The sequence below is a fragment of the Orcinus orca genome, chromosome 17, assembly GCF_937001465.1.
Source record: "Orcinus orca chromosome 17, mOrcOrc1.1, whole genome shotgun sequence".
Taxonomy (NCBI): Eukaryota; Metazoa; Chordata; class Mammalia; order Artiodactyla; family Delphinidae; genus Orcinus; species Orcinus orca.
Window position 1 is genome coordinate 68,188,848 of NC_064575.1, and position 23,008 is coordinate 68,211,855.

Genomic DNA, 23,008 nt, shown 5'->3' on the forward strand with positions numbered 1-23,008 from the left:
AATCCATCAGCATAAATTCCTCTTTTTTCTCATCAAAGGAATGTGCCCAATAAGACTTTTATTCTTTTACCACCAGGTACCAGGCTTAGCATTAGCCTACTCTGACATGAGGAGAGTGCTGTATTATCCTTGTTTCCTTTCCTCCCATATAAGTTATTAGATCATTTTTACCATCTAGCTCGTGATGCTAAACGTCTTAAACCTAGATCAGAGAAATCAAGGATGAACCCAAAGACTGAAGAAATAAAACGCATTGATACTTTATTAATTAGGAAGAGTGATATCCACCAAATTACACATCTGAGCAAGTTTCCTTTCTATTTCTCACTAAGAATCACTCAAAACAGTGGTAATACTCAGCACCCCACATAAGGAGAGTAATGCAGTATGTCTGAGAAGTCCTGAGCAATCAAGCTTCTTTCTCGTCAAAAGACCTTGTCAGGGCTTCCCTGGTGGAGCAGTGGTTGAGAGTCCGCCTGCCAATGCAGGGAACGCGGGTTCGTGCCCCGATCCGGGAAGATCCCACATGCCGCGGAGTGGCTGGGCCCGTGAGCCATGGTCGCTGAGCCTGTGCTCCGCAATGGGAGAGACCCACAGCAGTGAGAGGCCCGCGTACCGCAAAAAAAAAAAAAGACCTTGTCAGAAACAACATATGCTATTATATAACAATAATTCTGCAAATCAGCAAGCCATGTCCTATATGCCTAAAGACCAGGTTCTAGACCTTGAAATTCTGTGCTAGCAATTTTAAAATTTCAGTTTACTTGAGTCTGTATCATAACACGTAGACATGTCCCATTCATTTTATTTTAGAGACTTTCCATGGGCAGTCCTGGCCAGAGTCCCCCACAGAAATCCTGGGTGTAGAGCTGAGATTTGAAGGTACAGAAATGGGAGAGGTTGCTTTGGGTAAGAATGTTGAGTGAGGAGAGCAGATATCCGAGGCCTAAGATCTAAGTTATTCTAATATTTAAAGGTTAGGAAGAAGGATAAGGGTAGGTTTCTTAAGGTTCATTGATAAAGGGTGGGCAGAGAGTAGTAGTAGAATCAGGAACATTTCAGGAAGGGAGCATCAAATTTATTGAATGTCTATGAGAGTTCAAGTACAAACAGTTAAAAAGCACCTATTGGATTTGTCAACATGAAATCCTAAAGGAACTTAGCAAAAGTCTCAATAGTATGAGGGAGGCAAGAGACAAAGTAGAGCTGGGTTGATGGGGAAATGGGCTGCAAAGAAGTAGAGATAGTATATACAGGTAATATTTTCCAGAAGCTTTTCAGTAAAGGAGAGTTGAAGCAATCCAATCAAGAACGGAAGTTGGACATTGTCAATCAAAATAATAGTAATAACTAATAAAATTTGAGTGCTATGTTAAGCATTTTATATGTGGTTTCAATTTAATTTAATCCACAAATCAACCCTATGTAGTACATACTATTACTACCTCTATTTACCTATGAATAAATAGAAACACAGAGATTAAGTAGCATCTCTAAGGTCCATTGCTGGGCCTTAGAGCTGGGATTTCATTGCAGGCAGTTCAGTTCAGTGCTTTCATTGTTAAATCACTACACTATTCCATCTTACCATATGATAATGGGCATATTTCGAAAGTCCAGAGTTTCTGCTATGGCTTTGCTACCTAGGTTCTAGATGAATTTCACAACTCACTCAGTTTTTCTGGGCATGTTGTCAGCATGTACAACACACTTATTGATGGATGTATGGAAAAGAGGAAAAACTGTACAAACACATTCCTGTTTCACAACACCTCCATCAGTCCTGAATAGGTTTGAAACTTAAGAACATATTGTCCATGCCTCAAAAGGAACAAATAGATATTTCAAGAATTCTGAAGACTACTCTTTTTTCTGTCCCTCAGAAGGCAAGGAAAATTACATCTTCACATAAAGGAAGTGACTAATAGAGACAGAGCGTTCCAAGGGGATCTGGCGGAAAGCGCTTAAAGTCAGACATGAGGAAGTTCCTGAAAAGAACCTTGAGAAGCAACTGCTCTGATCAAGAGGAGGAAAAATGACATAATTGGGGTCCCCTGGGCTGAAGTGATGTGATCCTGGGATGCAGTGTGGCAGGAAGATGGAGAGCTCAGGGGTCTTCTTAAAGGACACTGTGAGTGCCTCTGGGGGGAAGTGTGGCCGTGTGGGTCCCCCTTAGTGAGGACATTGGGTCCTCTGTTTGGGATTCTGAAAGCATTCAGGTCCCGCTGCTGTAGACACTATTCTAGCCTGGAAAAACTACTCCCTATCTTCCTCTTTTATTTCTGTGATGTATATAGCGGGATATGCTGTTTTTATTTAATTTTAAGAATGAAATATCACTTGTTCCATGATGGCAATAATGTTCTAGCCTTTGCAGTTCTACATCACAGAAATCTTGCCTCCAATCCTGTCCTGTACTCTTATAGTCCTATGGGATAAAGCCAAGAATTCATAATATAACATGCTATGAAACTTAGATACTTGATGGACGAATATGCAATCTTTGTAATATGGCTTCTGCCTACATTTTCAGCCCCTCCATTCACCACCCCTTCTAAGTACACACCTCCGAATCTGCACATGTACTAGAAGTTTCCACGGCATTTTCATCTCTCTGATTTGTGTATGTTGCCTTTGAGTATTTTTCCCTATTGTCTGCTTAGCAACTTTTCACTCATCCAATGAAACGCAACTTATACATCTCAGCTTTCTAAGAGACCCTCAGGGGTTTCTTCCACTGTTCTCTCTCCATACAATTCTATATGTTCCTGTCAGGACATTTCTGTTGAGGCCAGGGATTATACCACATTCATCTTTGTAGCACAATGGCTGAGGAAAATATCTAGGATATAATGAGTAACCAGTATATGTTGGCTCAATAACTACCTTATAAAGGGTGAATCCAGGAACAGAATTCAAAGTCTCTTGGTGTACCTTGGTCCTACTATGTTCAGAGCAGCACTTTAGGACCAAGGGATGTTTTATTCAGGGTCTTTATGGGAAAGAGATGGCACATGCAAATGAGGTGATTGAGAAGCCTTGAAAAGGGAAATTTTACAAAGGTGTAGACAGAGTTAAAGGAAACCACCAAGAGGTGATGAAACATGTAGGGTAGTAACAACAGGACCTGTAGGACCAATGTGAGGAATGGGTTACCAGACCTGGAGAGAGCTCATGGGAGAGCTACCCAAGAGGATCTGTGGCCTTAGAGGTAGGAAAGCAACCTGCTGCCAGGTAGGGAGAGAAACCAACAGATCATTAGCTGACTAGCATCTCCTACTGCTTCCTGTTAACCCACAAGTGCTTCCCATTGGCCAATCCCAACCAGAAACCAGAGAGTAAAGGATCCAGTTGTTGTAGGCTAAAAGATTCAACCTCCCCAGTCTCTAAACATGGCGGAGCCAGGTAAAGATGTAGTTGAAGGGCGAACAAAAACATCTAGCACAGAGACCGGAGTCCAAGCTTGCTTCTTCAGCAAGCAGAGGCTGACAATGCCTATTAGGGATTTTAGGAACTAGGATAAGATAAGGAAGTTGGAAGATCATTGAAATTAGAAAGGCAGCAAGCAGTGGACAGCCAGGATTAATACAGACAGTTCTAATAAAGCATCAGAATAAAGAGATAGGCAGAATGGTGGATACAATTTGTGAGGCAATGGGACATGAACCCAGGATTGAACAGGAAATTTTCAATGAAAATTAGAAGGCGGGGCCAGGAGACACTCTCTAAAATAAAAGAGTTCATTGTAGGGACTTTTCACAAAATGTTTACAGATTTATTCACAGGAGAAGAAGGAGCTACTAAGTCTACAGAGCTGAGTTTGGCATATGCAAAGGGGACTAATGTATGAGTCCTAACTTTAGGAGCTTTCTAAATTGCCAATGCAAAAGGGTCAGATGGAATTCAAGTGTGCCGTCCACCCCTTGGCATATCCTGGCTTCTCAGGTCTTGGAGGACACTCTTATGATCCCCAATCCTTGAGCACTATTTTTTAAAAATTCCACAAGACCCTGAAACTCTTTGCTGTCATGGCCATCGTGCTTATAGAATGGAAATGTCTATATACAGTTATATGTTTAAATTCTTCAAAAAGTTACCAATAAGTTCGTTATCATGAGTCTATTTTAATTCTAATTAAAACTCAACACACAGGTCAACTCAAAACTTTATTCTCAATCACAATCAGCTCAATCAAGCAAAAGTCATTTGTGCAAGTAGTATGGCTACTCTAGAAATGTGTTTCCCCATTCCCTCTGCACCACCACTTCTGGGCTTATAGCTCTCCCTTTGTACTTCTTTGGGCCAGAATATTTTAATAGCAAGAAAGAGAAACTCAACTCAGACTAACTGAAGTAGGGAAGGAAAGTGGGAAACATAGGGCTATAGCTGGATTGTGCTACAGCTGCCTTCTCTGGGTTCTCCTTGTCTTTGTCTCCTTACAGACTCTCATCCCATGATGCAATGCTGGTCACTTGTAAGCCTCATGTTGATTCTCATTCTTCCTTTTCACTGACCTCAAGGAAAATACAGTGTGTCTTCCTGACTGGGACACAATGTCCTGTTGTTGTCCCCAAGTAGCTCGGTTTGGTCTTATGCCCTCCACTATGGCAGAAGAATAGGTGGGATGGGGCAGGAGTAAGTAACAATTCCATTAACTCATGGAATGTCTTTCTGTGTGTCTCTCTTTTTTTCTTTCTATATTTTGATTTATCTATCTATCTTGAAATATATCTGTCTTTGTATGGAGTAATAATATTTTGAATTATGTTGATTTGAATTGGACTGAGGGGCTACAGAAAGGAAAAGAAATAAAAAGGGATAAAGGACATAGCTGTGCTATTACTCCACCTTCATTTCACCTGGGAGACATCATACATCACAATAAACCCCAATTCCTTGTAAGGAACATTCATCCTTAAAAGTCCTAGACCTGAATTTTGTTCTTCTACCCAGTGACTTAAGACCAGTGGGATTTTAGATATAAATATCTAAAGGAGGCACCAATATCCATCCTGCTAAATTGTAAAATGCCTCCTACACCCCTTCTCTCCTTCTGTTCCCTCTCACCTCCCAGTTTCTCAGTTAACTAAGGCAGGCAGAATTGTCTCTGCCAAGTGATTCAGCCCAGGGAAGCTGAAGTTTGCCAATGCCGCAAAAATACATTTATTTGCAGTTCTATAGCTCATCTCAAAAATTCATCTAAATGTCACAATCTCATCTACAATATAGTGTGTTTATTTTAATATAAAATAATGTGCCTACCGGCTGTTTCAGGAAAACTGGCGGCAGAGAAAAGCAGACCGCATTTCTCCTTTCCACCGTACCTTTGTGGCATACTGCTTGGAATACATCAGTCCAATAAGCAAGACTGTGCTACTGTCTCACATGGAAACCAAAGTTGGGTAAGACCACGGGGATATGATTGCCAGCTGGAAATCCATCCGATTGTGCAGTATCACTTTCACATTTACTGAAATTTTAGTTGCTCTGAGTGTTTTGACAATTACTAGACATTTCCCAGATGAGGAACTAGCAATTATTGCAACGGCCATGAGGTATTTCAAGTTGTTATAATGTTCATGGCGATCTTATTATCTATTTATTTTTTTATCAAGTTGACATTGTTGAGGTGAAAAAGGCTCTTTCTATGATTTAAAGCAGCGTATGGCTATCAAATTGACACATTATACCTGGCAATTTGACAGGGCCATCAGCCAATTCAAGAATCTAAAATTGTTCAGGCTGCAAGGATAAATGCACGTGTGCCCTTTTATTCTGCTGACCTACCACTCTCATTCTGCTCCTGGGGGGAATGCATTTGACCATTGTACCTTACCACCCCTGGTTCTATCTGCAAGGAAGTTCCTCCTGGTTATTATTCTCCTTGGCCATATCTGATGTGGGTCTTAGAGACCACGCCTTCTTTGGGGGTTAAATAGCCTTTGAAGCTTGACTCTTTTCCTCAAAACTTTGGGACCTGTGGGTTGTTTTAGGTCTCATCCAGTCAAAGGGTTTTTTTAAGCCAGAGTTGTGTTTTCTTTAACAATGCAGTTCCTTAAAAAATCAGTAGACTTCTGATCTTGCTTTAGGTTCCATCAGCAACCACATACAAAATTCTTTACAGGAAGAATTTTCAAGCCTGATGTATTTCTCTGCTTCCTTGCTCTGTGCCTGTCCCATCCGCTCTCTCTGAGGCTCTCTGGAACTGTGTTGGGGAAGTCTACAGTCTTCACCTGTCTTTGCTCAGATTACTTTATTCATCTCAGAAATTTTATTAGACCTTTTCCTTGAATGTCTTCTGACATCTCATCTTCTTTAATTATTTGGCATCTTCTGACATAGCAAGACCCCAATTTCTGCCCTCTACTCTCTTTCAATTCTATTTATTACTGACCAGTTTTTTTTTCCAATTTTTTTTGGTAATAACCTTGCCAAAGGCAGCCAATAATAGCCGATAGACACTAGTGGTCTTTTATTCATCCATTTCTCCTAAAACTACAAGTTAAATGTTCCTATTCTGTCTCCCGAGTTACTAAAAGCAACAGTTATTTCCAGTTGCTCTTCCACAGTATTAAAAGAATAGCTAGTTTCTCATATATCCTAGCCTTTGATATGGACCTTCTTGATGCCTAACAATGAAGCCAATGTCATATAATTGATTTTAAAGCAATCTGATTCAAAATACCAATTTCTTTATTAGTCAGGATACATCAAGGTACGTGCAAGTAAATGTACTCTCAAATCATGGTGGTTTGATGTAATAAATGTTTCTTTCTCACTCATATTATCATTGAAAACAGATTGGGGAGTCCGTCTCCATCTCTTGTTGGTCCCATGTGGAACCCCTGGCTTCCTAGTTGCCAAAAGAGAGAGATCTGGAGGACCTCAAAGGATGATCTTAAAGGCCAAGCCTGGAAGGAAGTTTACATCATTATTGCCTACATTCTTCTGGCCAGAACTCAGTCATTGGGACTTATCTAGTTTCAGGGCAATCGAGGAAATGTAGCCTTTCTGTGTGATCTGGAAGAGGAAAACGTAGTAAACACATAGCATTTTCTCTGCTACCTGCGACTACAAACTTGTAGTTAAGTGTAATGATTCTGATCTTACCATATAATGGCCATGGGACATTGAGCAAGTTACTCAACCTCTGTGTGCTTCACTTTCTTCCCCTGTAAAGTGGGGTTCATGAAAGGGTAACTACATCAGACGGTCATAGGTTTATATATATATATGTAAAGTAATTAGAAAAAGCCTGGCATACAGTAAGTGCTATGTAAGGTTATATAGCAAGTTGTTGAAATGCCAGTAGAGAGCACACCAGGATAATTAGCAAATGAGCCATTTTATTTAATTTATATTTTTAATACATTTATTTATTTATTTATCTTTGGCTGTGTTGGGTCTTCGTTGCTGTGTGCAGGCTTTCTCTAGTTGCGGCGAGCAGGGGCTACTCTTCATTGCGGTGGCTTATTTTGTTGCAGAGCACGGGCTCTAGGCGGGGGCTTCAGTAGTTGTGGCTCACAGGCTGTAGAGCACAAGCGCAGTAGTTGTGGCGCACAGGCTTAGTTGCTCCACGGCATGTGGGATCTTCCAGGATGAGGGATCGAACCTGTGTCTCCTGCATTGGCAGGAGGATTCTTAACCACTGTGCCACCAGGGAAGTCCCCGCAAATGAGCCATTTTATAATAAGTCTATTTGACTGGAAAGACAGATATTTAAAAACCCCAGCCCAAGCTGAGGCTCCGCCTTTGGTCGGATCGGAGGGAGAGGACTGGGGTTGGCAGCGTGAACACAGCCTGAAGGGGGCTAGTGCGCCACAGCTAGCCGGGAGGGAGTCCGGGAAAAGGCCTGGAACTGCCGAAGAGGCAAGAGACTTTTTCTTGCCTCTGTTTCCTGGTGCGTGAGGAGAGGGGATTAACAGCGCCTTTTAAAGGAGCTCCAGAGACGGGCGCAAGCCGCGGCTATCAGCGCGGACCCCAGAGTCGGGCCTGGGATGGTAAGGCTGCTGCTGCCGCCACCAAGAAGCCTGTGTGCAAGCACAGGTCACTATCCACACATCCCTGGGAGCCTGTGCAGCCCGCCACTGCCAGGTTCCCGTGATCCAAGGACAACTTCCCCGGGAGAACGCACGGCGCGCCTCAGGCTGGTGCAACGTCACGCGGGCCTCTGACGCCGCAGGCTCGCCCCGCATCCGTACCCCTCCCTCCCCACGGCCTGAGTGAGCCGGAGCCCCCGAATCAGCTGCTCCTTTAACCCAGTCCTGTCTGATCGTGAACAGACGCCCTCAGGCGACCTACACGCAGAGGCGGGGCCAAATCCAAAGCTGAACCCCAGGAGCTGTGCGAGCAAAGAAGAGAAAGGGAAATCTCTCCCAGCAGCCTCAGAAGCAGCGGATTAAATCTCCACAATCAACTTGATGCACCCTGCATCTGTGGAATATCTGAATAGACAACGAATCATCCCAAAATTGAGGAGGTGGACTTTGGGAGCAAAGATATATGTTTTTTTCCCTTTTTCTCTTTCTGTGAGTGTGTATGTGTATGCTTCTGTGTGTGATTTTGTCTGTATAGCTTTGCTTGCTTTTACTATTTGTCCTAGAGTCCTGTCTGTTCATTCTTTTTTTTTTTTTTAGTATAGTTTTCAGTGCTTGTTATCATTGGCAGATTTGTTTTTTGGTTTGGTTGTTCTTTCTTTATTTCTTTTTTTTAATTAAAAATTTCTTAAATAATTTTTGTTTTTTATTTTAATAACTTTTTAATTTTATATTATTTTATCTTTTTCTTTTTTTTTTCTTTTTCTTTTTTTTCAGTACACGGGCCTCTCACTGTTGTGGCCTCTCCCATTGCGGAGCACAGGCTCTGGACGCACAGGCTCAGCAGCCGTGGCTCACAGGCCCAGCCGCTCCGCGGCATGTGGGATCTTCCTGGACTGGGGCACGAACGCTCATCCCCTGCATCGGCAGGTGGACTCTCAAACACTGTGCCACCAGGGAAGCCCATCTTTTTCTTTCTTTCTCCCTTTTTTTCTCCCTTTTATTCTGAGCTGTGTGGAGGACAGGCTCTTGGTGCTCCAGCCAGGTGTCAGGGCTGTGGCTCTGAGGTGGAAGAGCCAAGTCCAGGACATTGGTCCACCAGAGACCTCCCAGCTCCAGGTAATATCAAACGGCAAAAATCGCCCAGAGATCTCCATCTCAATGCCAAGACCCAGCTCCACTCAACAACCAGCAAGCTACAGTGCTGGACACCCCATGCCAAACAACTAGCAAGACAGGAACACAATCCCACCCATTAGCAGAGAGGCTGCCTAAAATCATAATAAGGTCACAGACACCCCAAAACACATCACAAGACGTGGACCTGCCCACCAGAAAGACAAGATCCAGCCTCATCCACCAGAACACAGGCACTTGTCTCCTCCACCAGGAAGCCTACACAACCCACTGAACCAACCTTAGCCACTGGGGACACACACCAAAAACAACAGGAACTACGAACCTGCAGCCTGCAAAAAGGAGACCCCAAACACAGTAAGTTAAGCAAAATGAGAGGACAGAGAAACACACAGCAGATGAAGGAGCAAGGTAAAAACCCACCAGACCTAACAAATGAAGAGGAGATAGGCAGTCTACCTGAAAAAGAATACAGAATAATGATAGTAAAGATGATCCAAAATCTTGGAAATAGAATGGAGAAAATAAAATAAACGTTTAACAAGGACTTAGAAGAACTAAAGAGCAAACAAACAATCATGAACAAGACAATAAAGGAAATTAAAAATTCTCTAGAAGGGATCAACAGCAGAATAACTGAGGCAGAAGAACGGATAAGTGACCTGGAAGATAAAATAGTGGAAATAGCTACTGCAGAGCAGAATAAAGAAAAAAGAATGAAAAGAATTGAGGACAGTCTCAGAGACCTCTGGGACAATATTAAATGTACCAACATTTGAATTATAGGGGTCCAGGAAGAAGAAGAGAAAAAGAAAGGGACTGAGAAAATATTGGAAGAGATTATAGTTGAAAACTTCCCTAATGGGAAAGGAAATAGTTAATCAAGTCCAGGAAGCACAGAGATTCCCATATAGGATAAATCCAAGGAGAAACACGCCAAGACACATATTAATCAAACTATCAAAAATTAAATACGAAGAAAAAATATTAAAAGCAGCAAGGGAAAAACAACAAATTACATACAAGGGAATCCCCATAAGGTTAACAGCTGATCTTTCAGCAGAAACTCTGCAAGCCAGAAGGGAGTGGCAGGACATATTTAAAGTGATGAAAGCGAAAAACCTACAGCCAAGATGACTCTACCCAGCAAGGATCTCATTCACATTTGATGGAGAAATTAAAACCTTTACAGACAAGCAAAAGCTAAGAGAATTCAGCACCACCAAACCAGCTTCACAACAAATACTAAAGGAACTTCTCTAGGCAGGAAACACAGAGAAGGAAAAGACCTACAATAACAAACTGAAAACAATTAAGAAAATGGTAACAGAAACATATATATCGATAATTACCTTAAATGTAAATTGATTAAATACTCCAACCAAAAGACATAGACTGGCTGAATGGATACAATAACAAGACCTGTATAAATGCTGTCTACAAGAGACCCACTTCAGACCTAGGGACACATACAGAATTAAAGTGAGGGGATGGATAAAGATATTCCATGCAAATGGAGATCAAAAGAAAGCTGGAGTAGCAATTCTCATATCAGACAAAATAGACTTTAAAATAAAGACTATTACACTACATAATGATCAAGGGATCAATCCAAGAAGAAGATACAAAAATTGTAAATATTTTTGCACCCAACAGAGGAGCACCTCAATACATAAGGCAGATACTAACAGCCATAAAAGGGGAAATCGACAGTAACACAATCATAGTAGGGGACTTTAACACCCCACTTTCACCAATGGACAGATCATCCAAAGTGAAAATAAATGAGGAAACACAAAATTTTAAATGATACATTAAACAAGATGGACATAATTGATATTTATAGGACATTCCATCCCAAAACAACAATACAGTTTCTTCTCAAGTGCCCATGGAACATTTTCCAGGATAGATCATATCTTGGGTCACAAATCAAGCCTTGGTAAATTTAAGAAAATAGAAATCATATCAAATATCTTTTCTGACCACAATACTGTGAGACTAGATATCAATTACAGGAAAAAAATCTGTAAAAACTACAAACACATGGAGGCTAAACAATACACTACTTAATAACCAAGAGATCACTGAAGATATCAAAGAGGAAATCAAAAAATACCTAGAATCAAATGACAATGAAAACACGATGACCCAAAACCTATGGGATGCAGCAAAAGCAGTTCTAAGAGGGAAGTTTATAGCAATACAATCCTACCTGAAGTAACAAGAAACATATCAAATAAACAACCTAACCTTACACCTAAAGCAATTAGAAAAAGAAGAACAAAAAAATGCCAAAGTTGGCAGAACGAAAGAAATCATAAAGATCAGATCAGAAATAAATGAAAAAGAAATGAAGGAAATGATAGGAAAGATCAATAAAACTAAAAGCTGGTTCTTTGAGAAGATAAACAAAATTGATAAACCATTAGCCAGACTTATCAAGAAAAAAAGGGAGAAGACTCAAATCAATAGAATTAGAAATGAAAAAGGAGAAGTAACAACTGACACTGCACAAATACAAAGGATCATGAGAGATTACTACAAGCAACTATATGCCAATAAAATGAACAACCTGGAAGAAATGGACAAGTTCTTAGAAAAGCACAACCTTCCAAGACTGAACCTGGAAGAAATAGCAAAAATAAACAGACCAATCACAAGCACTGAATTTGAAACTGTGATTAAAAATCTTCCAACAAACAAAAGCCCAGGACCAGATGGCTTCACAGGCTAATTCTCTCAAACATTTAGAGAAGAGCTAACACCTATCCTTCTCAAACTCTTCCAAAATATAGCAGAGGGAGGAACACTACCAAACACATCGTATGAGGCCACCATCACCCTGATACCAAAATCAAGGATTTCACAAAACAGGAAAACTACAGATCAATATCACTGATGAATATAGATGCAAAAATCCTCAACAAAATACTAGCAAACAGAATCCAACAGCACATGAAAAGGACCATACACCATGATCAAGTGGGGTTTATCCCAGGAATGCAAGGATTCTTCAATATTCACAAATCAATCAATGTGATAAACCATATTAACAAATTGAAGAAGAAAAACCATATGATCATCTCAATAGATGCAGAAAAAGGTTTTGACAAAATTCAACACCTATTTATGAAAAAAACCCTCCAGAAAGTAGGCATAGAGGGAACTTTCCTCAACATAATAAAGGCCATATATGACAAAACCACAGCCAACATCTTCATCAATGGTGAAAAACTGAAACCATTTCCACTAAGATCAGGAACAAGACAAGGTTGCCCACTCTCACCATTATTATTCAACATAGTTTTGGAAGTTTTAGCCATAGCAATCAGAGAAGAAAAAGAAATACAAGGAATCCAAATTGGAAAAGAAGAACTTAAGCTGTCATTGTTTGCAGATGACATGATACTATAAATAGAGAATCTTAAAGATGCTACCAGAAAACTACTAGAGCTAATCAATGAATTTGGGAAAGTAGCAGGATACAAAATTAATGCACAGAAATCTCTTGCATCCTATACACTAATGATGAAAAATCTGAAAGTGAAATCAAGAAAACACTCCCATTTACCATTGCAACAAAAAGAATAATATACCTAGGAATAAACCTACCTAAGGAGATAAAAGAAATGTATGCAGAAAATTATAAGACACTGATGAAAGAAATTAAAGATGATACAAAGAGAAAACCTATGGGAACTTGGGATGAACATACACACACTACTATATATAAGATAGATAACCAACAAGGACATGGTGTATAGCACAGGGAACTCTACTCAATATTCTGTGATAACCTATAAGAGAAAATAATCTAAAAAAGAATGAATGTATTTATATATATACACATATTCACTTTGCTGTACACCTGAATCTAACACAACATTGTAAATCAACTATATGGCAAAAATTTTAAATAATAAAAAAAAAGAAAATGAGAACTTAGGTCCAGGATGTAGCATATCAAATGTGACCCCACAGGAAAGGAACTGGGGCCGTAAACACTCAAAACCTCCCTCCCTTGGATCTCCTGCCAGCGTTTCTCATTGGCCCAAAGCAAGTGGAAGCTGGATAGATGCTGTTCAGCCTCCAGGAGAAAAGAAGGTGGCAAAAGGAGAAAGAGAGTGAATTAGAGGGGAGCATCAGAAGACATACAAGGTGGAAAGTGGAGGAGAATGAATCTGAAGTGGCAAACAAGATAGTCATCACAACCACTTTCATAAAGGGTGAGCTCACCTAATTATAGAGCCATTTTTCTGGAAAGTTATATTAGTCAAGATTTTACAATGGATTTAACTTAACAGTCACAGAAACAACCCTCTTTTACTATAAATATTACCTCTGTTCATTAATATTTAATTATTTTATTATAGTAATAAGTGAACTGGAAAACAAGTTTGGGAACAAACACACTTGACTCTTCGTAAGTGCACATAGCAACGGTTGATAGTTGAAGCAGGCAGGCATGACCCAGATGCCCACTCTCTGCAAGGATTCAGTGACCAGTGGAATGGGTCACTGTGATTTACCAAGTGACGAAGTACATCAGTGAAACCAGCAAATCAGATCAGAAAGTCAGAGAAGAGCTTCTAGTGAAGTTCTATGCTGAGCATCTGGTCATTTTACTTGATAACTTAAATGGAGAAATATTTGTCTAGCTAGATAATATCAAATCATTTTTCCCTAATCTTATAGTGTCAATAATCTTCAGTTTCTTATCAAAGCTGTCAATGATGGTTAATTTCTGTGCAGTCTTCGTGCCTGAAAATTTCATAGATCAGCCTCCCCTGCACCACGTGCTTGGTCCATTTTAACAGACCAGTTTTGCAGGCAACATCAATGATTAATGAATCCTATGAGCTGAACTACCAGCTTGCTTGGTGTATCTGAACTGGGTGCTTTAAAACTCATTACTGGTACCTACTGAAGCTTTTCTAATAGATTTAAAATAGATTGCACTGCTATTAACACGATTCTGCTCTTATGTGATCTAGATTTTCATGTTCCTTATTTGTGTGTTGTAATTTATTGTTAGGCACTATTAACAGACATTCATTAAAAAAAAGTCAATCTACATTCAGGATAACAATTTACCATGTATCATTTAGAAAAGAAAGACTTTTACTCTAAAGTTACATGTCTAAATGATGGACATCTGACACAAGATAGCACTCCTTTAATGTAGAATTTATATGTTTAATATTATAAATAAAGCCAGGTCTATACGAAAATAGTGCCCTGGAATACTCCCTGTAGTGGATATTGGTTATTTGCTCAATATTTGTTCTTCTGTGTGGTTGTGATGGAGCTGCTAAACATGTTACTCTATCTCTTCCCTCATGATGGGAACATGTTCTAGGCTGGCCAAGCAAGTAAACTTCTTTTCCTAATCACTGTGATTGGTTCAAAAACGTGACTCAAGCACAAGGCCAATCACTTTTTGTCAAGGTTTAACATATGGATAATGGGAGATATGATGTATCTCTCTTCCTCTAGGATTACAAGTAATAAAGGTGATGGGAACAGGAGTTGTCACAGACATCTTTCTGTCGTGAATGGAGGAAGCCACCTATGCTAGGAGAGAGTAGGAATAACTCATAATCACCTAATTTAGCACATAAAAAATACATTATTACCACTCCTTTCTCTGATGTAAAGTATAAAATCTAGAATCTTCCTGCATTCTGAGATGACTAATTTATGCTAATTTAGACTTCAGTTTTTAAGGCTTTAGACACCTCTTGGTCTAGGAAGGTCAGGGAAACCTGATGGATATCCCACAAAGGCTACTTTCTGTAAGGGGGGAAAATTGGGGTTAACAGAAGAAAGAGGAATGAATGTGAATGACCAGGAAGAAAACAAAAAAGAAGTGAAAAAAGAAAATTATAAGCCCCCAAATCTGGATTGAAAACCAAATTGTGGTTAAACTTGGTGGTTGCTTAAAGAAATAAAATAGATGAAATAGTAGATTTTATATATGTTTAAGATTTATTGCCTTCTGCTTTTACATTTCATGATTCCAGGAAGACTGATGGTATCAACAGCCAAGAAATGTTATAGTCATTCAGGGAAACTGGATGCATTAACAAAAAAGCCACAGTAAATAAATAGAATTGCACACAGCAAATGGAAAATCATAGGATCTACCCAAGAAAAGGTAATTAATTAATTAGTTCTTGATCAGAACCTGTTAAATACACATCAATGTAGACCACTCAGCTAGAAATTAGGTCATGTCCCCTGTTGCAGGAAGAAAAAGCAGTTTAACTGGGTGTGGTTCTGCAGTATGTACACTGCAGTATATTCCATAGGTCTTTTTCACTTCAGGCTTGCTTTTTGTATTGTACAGAGTAGACAGAAATGACTGAGTAAACAGAAAATGGCAAATTGCACTAAGTAATTCCAAGATTTCACATATGAATTCCACAGAATCAAGAAAAATTTAGCAATAACTGGTGGAAAATAAAAGATTGTATCACAGGGAAAGATAACACAAGGTGGACATTTCCATTGCCCTTTATGAAGTGAAAACTCAGTTTCTCTTGATGGAAAATGGCAATTGAGTCCTGAAGACTCCTAACGTATAAGCCAAATAAGTTTAGTCAATGTTGTAAGTCTATCAGCACAGCTTTGTACGCCACCTTGAGGAGAAAGTGACGTTTAGTTAATAAATGTAATTTATACATATATATTTAAATGTGTGTTTATATGTAATATAAATTCATGTTCATGTAAAATATAATTTATTAATCTCTTTACATAAGCCAGGTATCACATGGAGTACTTTTCACTGGATTATCTCATGTATGGCTCCTAATTTTGAGGGTGTTATTACTTCCTCACTGTGAGGATGAGGAAGGAGAAGTCAATAACCTATCCCAGTTTACACAGAGTAAGTGGTAGAGTTCATCTGAACATAGGCGGGCTGACTCTACTGCTCACACCGTGTCACTGTGTGACTCTTTGGAAGCCAAGTTGCATTTGATAAGGGCACACCAGCAACTGGCCCAAGTGCAATTACTGTAAACGTTGAGGTGGAAGCAGAGGAATAAGTCTGCAGGTTACTACTGACCTTGGTCAGACTTCAGCTAATAAGAGTCCCGACTGTGGCTGTGTGTGACCGTTGGGTTGAAGAGGAAGAGGCAGACACAAGAGCTACTTAGGAGATTGCTTGGCCAGAACTTGGCATCCATTAGATGGAAAGGTAATGGGGGAAAGAGGAGAATCTTTAGGTTCCTGGTTAAGTGATGAGAAAGTGTGCCCCCCAAATACATAAAGATTTAGGAAAGCAGTTTGTTAATTATTTTCAGTAGAAAAGTGTTGTATTTGAGGTAACTGCCCTTCTGTTGGAGATACTCAGAAGGCAGATAAATACGTAGGAGTGAAACTCAAGAGAGATTAACCCTAGAGAAAAAGATATTGGGAATTGTTAGCTTGGGGGTGAGGCAGTTATTAAATGTGATTAAACCCTCAAAATTATACATAGATTAGAGAAAAAGATAGGAAATCCAGGAGAGGAACCCTAGAAATAACCAGCATTTGAAGAGTTCTGCCATGCTTCCCAAGATCAAGGCTTGATTTCTTCAAGAGATTCTTTAATATTTGGTCTTAGTTATTAAACAGTTTTTATACTAATAAATTATGCTTGGATTACAATAAACATCATTTGAATAAAATAGTAACCAAATACAATAAAAAATTTAAAGTAAAATAATATATCATAAATATATATAAATAGAAAATAAAAGTATAAATATAATGAAATAAAATAAAAATATATTATAGATATATAATATAAATAATAATAATATATAAGTACTATCAATAAATAACACTAAATAAAATAAATATAAAATAGGATATCAAAAATTACAGATACCATAGACTACAATAATGATTGCACTATTTATTAAGTGACTTTATCATAATGAATGAAGAGTAGAAAATATTGGAAGTGTAAAGAAACAAAAATATCAATGATTTTATCACTTGACAATAACCTTTTTTTATAAATCAGTTTATTTACTTTTAGTAATTTGTCTGTGGAAAACATAAAGCAGGCTCACATTATTTAAAATAAAATTAAAATAATGCTGTATATTTAGTTTGTGTTATTATTTTTATTTCCTTATTAAGGTAAAACTAATATACACTAAAATTCACACATTTTAAAAACACAGTTCAATGAGTTTGGGCACATGAGTATACCCATGTACCCAACAAGATATGGGATGGCTCCATCATCCCAGAAATGTTTCTTATGTTTCTTTCTAATCAACACCTCCAACTCGTGGAAATCCCCTTTTTGATTTCTATGGCCATGGATTAGTTTTGCCTGTTCTAGAACTTTCTATAAATGGAAGTCCACAGAATGTATTCTTTTTTGTCCTACTTCTTTTGATACCACAATGTTTTGGAGATGTAGCTACGTGTATCAGTAGTTTACTGAGTAGTATCGCAACTTGCTTATCCATTCACCTACTGATAAATATTTGGGGTGTTTTCAGTTTGGAGCTATTATGAAAAGCTTTCTCTGACCATGTTTTTACAAATTTCATGAACATATGTTTTTACTTCTGGCTTTCAGAACTCTAAGATAATAAATTTATGTTGCTTCCTGCCACTGAATTTAATTTGTCACAGTGGCATTAGCAACTAATACATTTTCTTTTATTATTTTCAGAATTGGCTTATTCTAATGGCCATTAGCTCATCAAAACCTCTCTAAACTCATTCCAAATTGCCACTGAAACTCATATTAATTTAACTAAAATTCCCAAATACGAGTACCTTAAGTCAGACATCTCTTCTAAATGCAGAGTTCTTAAATAAAAAGGGCAAAAAAGATGTGTATATGCATGTATGATGAGAGGCAGCCATGAAAAACTACTAGCAAGTATATTTTTGCCTAAAACGAACACCTGTTATTGACACAACTATTTTCAGTAACTTGAGAATAGTTATCATTATGCAATGTGCTCAATTTTGTCAAAGGACACAATTGACATGGTGATAAAATTGTCTTCTTATTCCACTGCTCTTCAGACAAACCTAAGCAGTACCAGAAGCTTCCCCTCCTGCTGACACTGAACACCACACCCGTTACTTGACATCCACACCTAATTCTCTCTTGTGACAGCTTTCATTTATTCCCACTTTTAAATGCCGTGAAAAGATAACCCACAAACATTTCTGCATTACTCCTTTCCCCATTTACACTAAAACCTTACCTGTGTGCACAGGTGTAGTTAGCATCTCCATTGAATCAATAGCATGGCTGATAACAGAATATGTAAGATGAAAGAGGAAGTTTTTTTATCTTTGATCTCAAATGCCAACATAAGCAGTAAGGTACATGTCCTTATAGTGTCCTAACAGTGCGAGAGGGTTCCCTTTTCTCCACACCCTCTCCAGCATTTATTGTTCGTAGATTTTTTGATATGGCCATTCTGACTGGTGTGAGGTGATACCTCATTGTAGTTTTGATTTGCATTTCTCTAATGATTAGTGATGTTGAGCATCCTTTCATGTGTTTGTTGGCAATCTGTATATCTTCTTTGGAGAAATGTCTATTTAGGTCTTCTGCCCATTTTTGGATTGGGTTGTTTGTTTTTCTGATATTGAGCTGCATGAGCTGCTTGTATATTCTGGAGATTAATCCTCTGTCAGTTGCTGCGTTTGCAAATATTTTCTCCCGGTTGTCTTTTCGTCTTGTTTATGGTTTCCTTTGCTATGCAAAAGCTTTTAAGTTTCACTAGATCCCATTTGTTTATTTTTGTTTTTATTTCCTTTTCTCTAGGAAGTGGGTCAAAAAGGGTCTTGCTGTTATTTATGTCATGGAGTGTTCTGCCTATGTTTTCCTCTAAGAGTTTGATAGTGTCTGGTCTTACATTTAGGTCTTTAATCCATTTTGAGTTTATTTTTGTGTATAGTGTTAGAGAGTCTTCTAATTTCATTCTTTTAAATGTAGCTGTCCAATTTTCCCAGCACCACTTATTGAAGAGGCTGTCTTTTCTCCATTGTATATTCTTGCCTTCTTTATCAAAGATAAGGTGACCATATGTGTGTTGGTTTATCTCTGGGCTTTCTATCCTGTTCCATTGATCTATATTTCTGTTTTTGTGGCAGTACCATACTGTCTTGATTACTGTAGCTTTGTAGTATAGTTTGAAGTCCTCAAGTTTATTATTAAAAATAAAAAATGACACTTGTTTGTTCCCATGCTGGGATAGAGTATCTCTGCTTGATTGTCTCATAGACATCTCAAATTTAACAGGTCTTAAAAAGAACTGCTGTCTTGAAGGGAATTCCCTGGTGGTCCAGTGGCATTTCCACTGAAGGGGGCAGGCATTTGATCTCTCGTCAGGGAATTAAGATCCTGTATCTCACATGCTGCAGGCCCAGCCAAAAAAAACAAAAAAGAAAAAAAGAACTGCTGACTTGATTTGGTTATTTCCCAATTCTGTCCCCCTTCCTGCTCCTATTGTCTTCTATCCTCTCTTCAGCAGTGTTAATGGCATGACCGCCTCACCCAGTGAACCAGCCAGAATCCTAGGTTGTAATCATGAGTCCCACTTTCTCCTCTCCATTCTGTCACACCAACTGTCATCAAGTACTCTTTATTCTGTCATAAGTACATGTGGAATCCATGTCCCTACCTCCATCTTCACTCCAGCTACCTTAGACCAGACCACCATTGCTTCCTCCCTGTATCACTCAGCAGCCCCCTAACCAGGCACTCTCACTCTTATTAACTCTAAATCCATTCAACATTGAAAGTCTACTTAAAACATACCTTGGGGTCACTTAACCTATCTATTTCAGAACCCTGCAATAGCTTCCTGTTGTGCTTGGAACAAAATCCAAATTTCTAACCCTGGCCTGTAATACCCTGAACAATCTGGCTTTGCCTATCATTTCAGACTTATTCTCTGTGGCTCATTGACACACTGTTGGCTTCATCTCCATGGATTCTGTCCTAGTCTATTCAGGATGCTGTAACAAAAACACCATGAATTGGATAGCATGTGAACAACAAAAATTTATTTCTCACAGTTCTGGAGGCTATGAAGTCCAAGATCAAGGCTCCAGCAGATTCCATGTCTGGTGAGAGCCTACTTCCTTGTTCAAATACAGCTGTCTTTTCACCATGTCCTTACATGGCAGAAGGGATGAGCAAGCTCTCTGGGGTCTCTTTTACAAGGGCCCAATTCCATTCATGAGGGCTCCATCCTCATGGCGTAATCACCTCCTAAAGGCCCCCCCTCTAAATACCATCACATTGAGGGTTAGTTGTCAACATATGAATTTGAGGATGGACATATTCCATCTATAGCAGGTTCCACAAAGAAGACAAAACTCTCCCTGGTTTTAGGATCCTCACACAAATATTCCCTCTTTCACCAAAGATTCCCCCTCTTCTTTCGTTGTTTAAATGTCACCTCCTCAGAGGTGTTTCTCTTGACTACTGTACTCAGAATGGGATAGTTACTTTCCTTCTGGCACTTATCATGGCTTGTAATCATTTGCTTATTTGCCTCTGCACTGTGTTTGGTGTCTTTCCACCACAAAAATGTAAGCTCCATGAAGCCAGAGTTTGGGTGTCTTGTCCACTTTCTATTTCTAGCACCTAGAGCAAGGTCTATAACAAAATGAACATCTGTTGCAGAGTAGGTAATTAGTGACTTTTTGTTAATGAAGATAAAACATTTTAGATCTTATATAATTACATCATAGTGAGAGATAATTACTATTCGTAGCAACATTTTACAGATAAGAAAACTGAAACTTAAACTTTCTAGCTGTGTTGCTTTCCTGTGTCATCACACAGGTAGAAAGTGGTGACATTAGAATTGAACCACATCAGTCTGCTCAGTTAACCAGGTTATTCGTGGCCCTGGGACTCTGTGGGAAATACAGGCTGTAAGGAGCTGGGGAAAATCAAATGTAATCCCTAAAGGCCCTTCTTCTACCTAATTAGGAATTATAAAATTGTGATTTCTCTAATTTTACCATTCTTTCTACATTTCTTAGCTGGAATTCTTCTATTACAAAGGGGGCTTAATACTGCATATGTTTCATATGCAGTTTATTGTGAGTTATTGAAATTACTAAATAACATGGATTCCAAAACTCAGATAGGAATTTTGAATAGACTTAACAAAAACTATTCTGAGAGTAACAGAGGGGGAAAAACGGGTACTTCTGGTTTCCCTCCCTGCCATTTTTGGACTCTTGTCTAGGCAATAGAGCAATTAGTGAAGCCAAATCCAGCCTCTGTACCCTGACACTGAATTAAATCTCAGAGACAGAGTTTTGGGTGAAGTAGAAAAGAACAGCTTTATTGCTTTGCCAGGCAAAGGGAGCCACAGCAGGCTAATGCCCTCGAAAACTGTGTGTCCCAACCTGGAGGGTGTAGTGAGGCGTTTTACAGTAATGGTTCAAAGAGGGTGTGATCAGCTTCTTCTGACTGGTTGGTGATGAAGTAAGTGGGAGTCAGCAGCATCAACCTTCTGGTTCCAACCGGTCTCAGGTCTACATGCTTGTGGGCGCCATACCTTTAACTTCTCCCACCTGGTGGGGTTTCAGTATCTGCAAAACAGCTCAAAGATATTGTTATGTATAATTACGTGACGGGGAACAAGGACCCTGCCCCAAGGCTGCACTACTTTCTCTTTTGACTGTTCCTCCCTTGTCTCCACATTCCCCCGGTTCCCTACCTAGCATTTGTTTGAACCTGCCTGTTGGAACTCAGGGAAGGTCATGGAGGCTGAATGAAGCTTATTTCCTGTAATCAAGAAATGGGGAACAGAGAAAGGCTTTTGTGCCCTGGAGCCCCACAGGGTCCTGCTCAGTATCATCAGTATCATAAGTTCAGTAACAAGAGATTGTGCATTTTCTACTAGAAAAAGTCAGTTATTAGAAAATTCCCTACAGAACTATTATATTGAAATATCATACATTTTCACATTTAAGTCTTAAGAGTGATGGGTTTAAGGTGATTTTTAGCAATCATTGGTAGAATCTCCACAAGTTAAAACTTCCCAAAACAGCAAAATGATTCACTCACCCACCCACACAACTTTCCACTCTCTCCTTCATACCCTTTCTGGACGGTCTCAGAAGAGAAATTTGGGGACAATATTATTGAGAAAGAAATAAGGGAGAGGTTTCTTTCCCACCTAAATCCTATTATCATAGCCATAAATTAACCATAAAAAGAAACAGGAACAGCAATGAACATAAACACAGCTCCACAGGAGATCCAGATGAGTCAACTGGCTTCAAGCCACGGATCAGGGAGAACCAGTGAAAACCAGAGATCACTCAGGATGGAGAAGAGGAAAGATGGCAAAAAAAAAAACCCTCAAGATTTAGAAAGAAGTACATAAAAATGGCTCCCTCCATCCCATTTGTTTGGGATTGGTGTCTGCTTATAGGGGGACTTTTAGTAGATTTGGCTGGAAAGAACTGGGCATATAAGGGAAGTGCTGATTCTCCTGGTTGGTGGGTAGATTGGAAGAGAGATATGAAGGGAAATCCTAGATTTTGATTATGGAATTTTTAGCATGGGGACCAGTTTATTCATAGGTCTACAATGGTTGATATCCCCAACAAGATCTTTTTGTATAATAAGGAACAATCTGCTAGGAAATAATGTGCTAAGAAGAAAGGAGAATTGACCCATGTGAGAAGCAGAGAGTGCTACTCGGTGTATCTCTAGAGAGAAAATTTTCTCAGCATGGAACATAGAGTGAATTTTCCCATTGTAGACTACAGAAAATCTAATGAAGCTTTGGGACTCTTAGGATTCCATCCCCTTACTGCCCTCA

General features: G+C 39.2%; 1 long non-coding RNA gene across 1 annotated transcript; it reads left to right on the top strand.

Moving 5' to 3' along the window:
• Positions 1-640: 640 nt before the first annotated feature.
• On the top strand, positions 641-16,819 carry LOC125961776 (uncharacterized). The gene is made up of 3 exons (XR_007472767.1): positions 641-2,131; positions 5,275-5,402; positions 15,200-16,819. It is a non-coding gene; the product is annotated as an uncharacterized LOC125961776 (long non-coding RNA).
• The last annotated feature ends 6,189 nt before the right edge of the window (positions 16,820-23,008 follow it).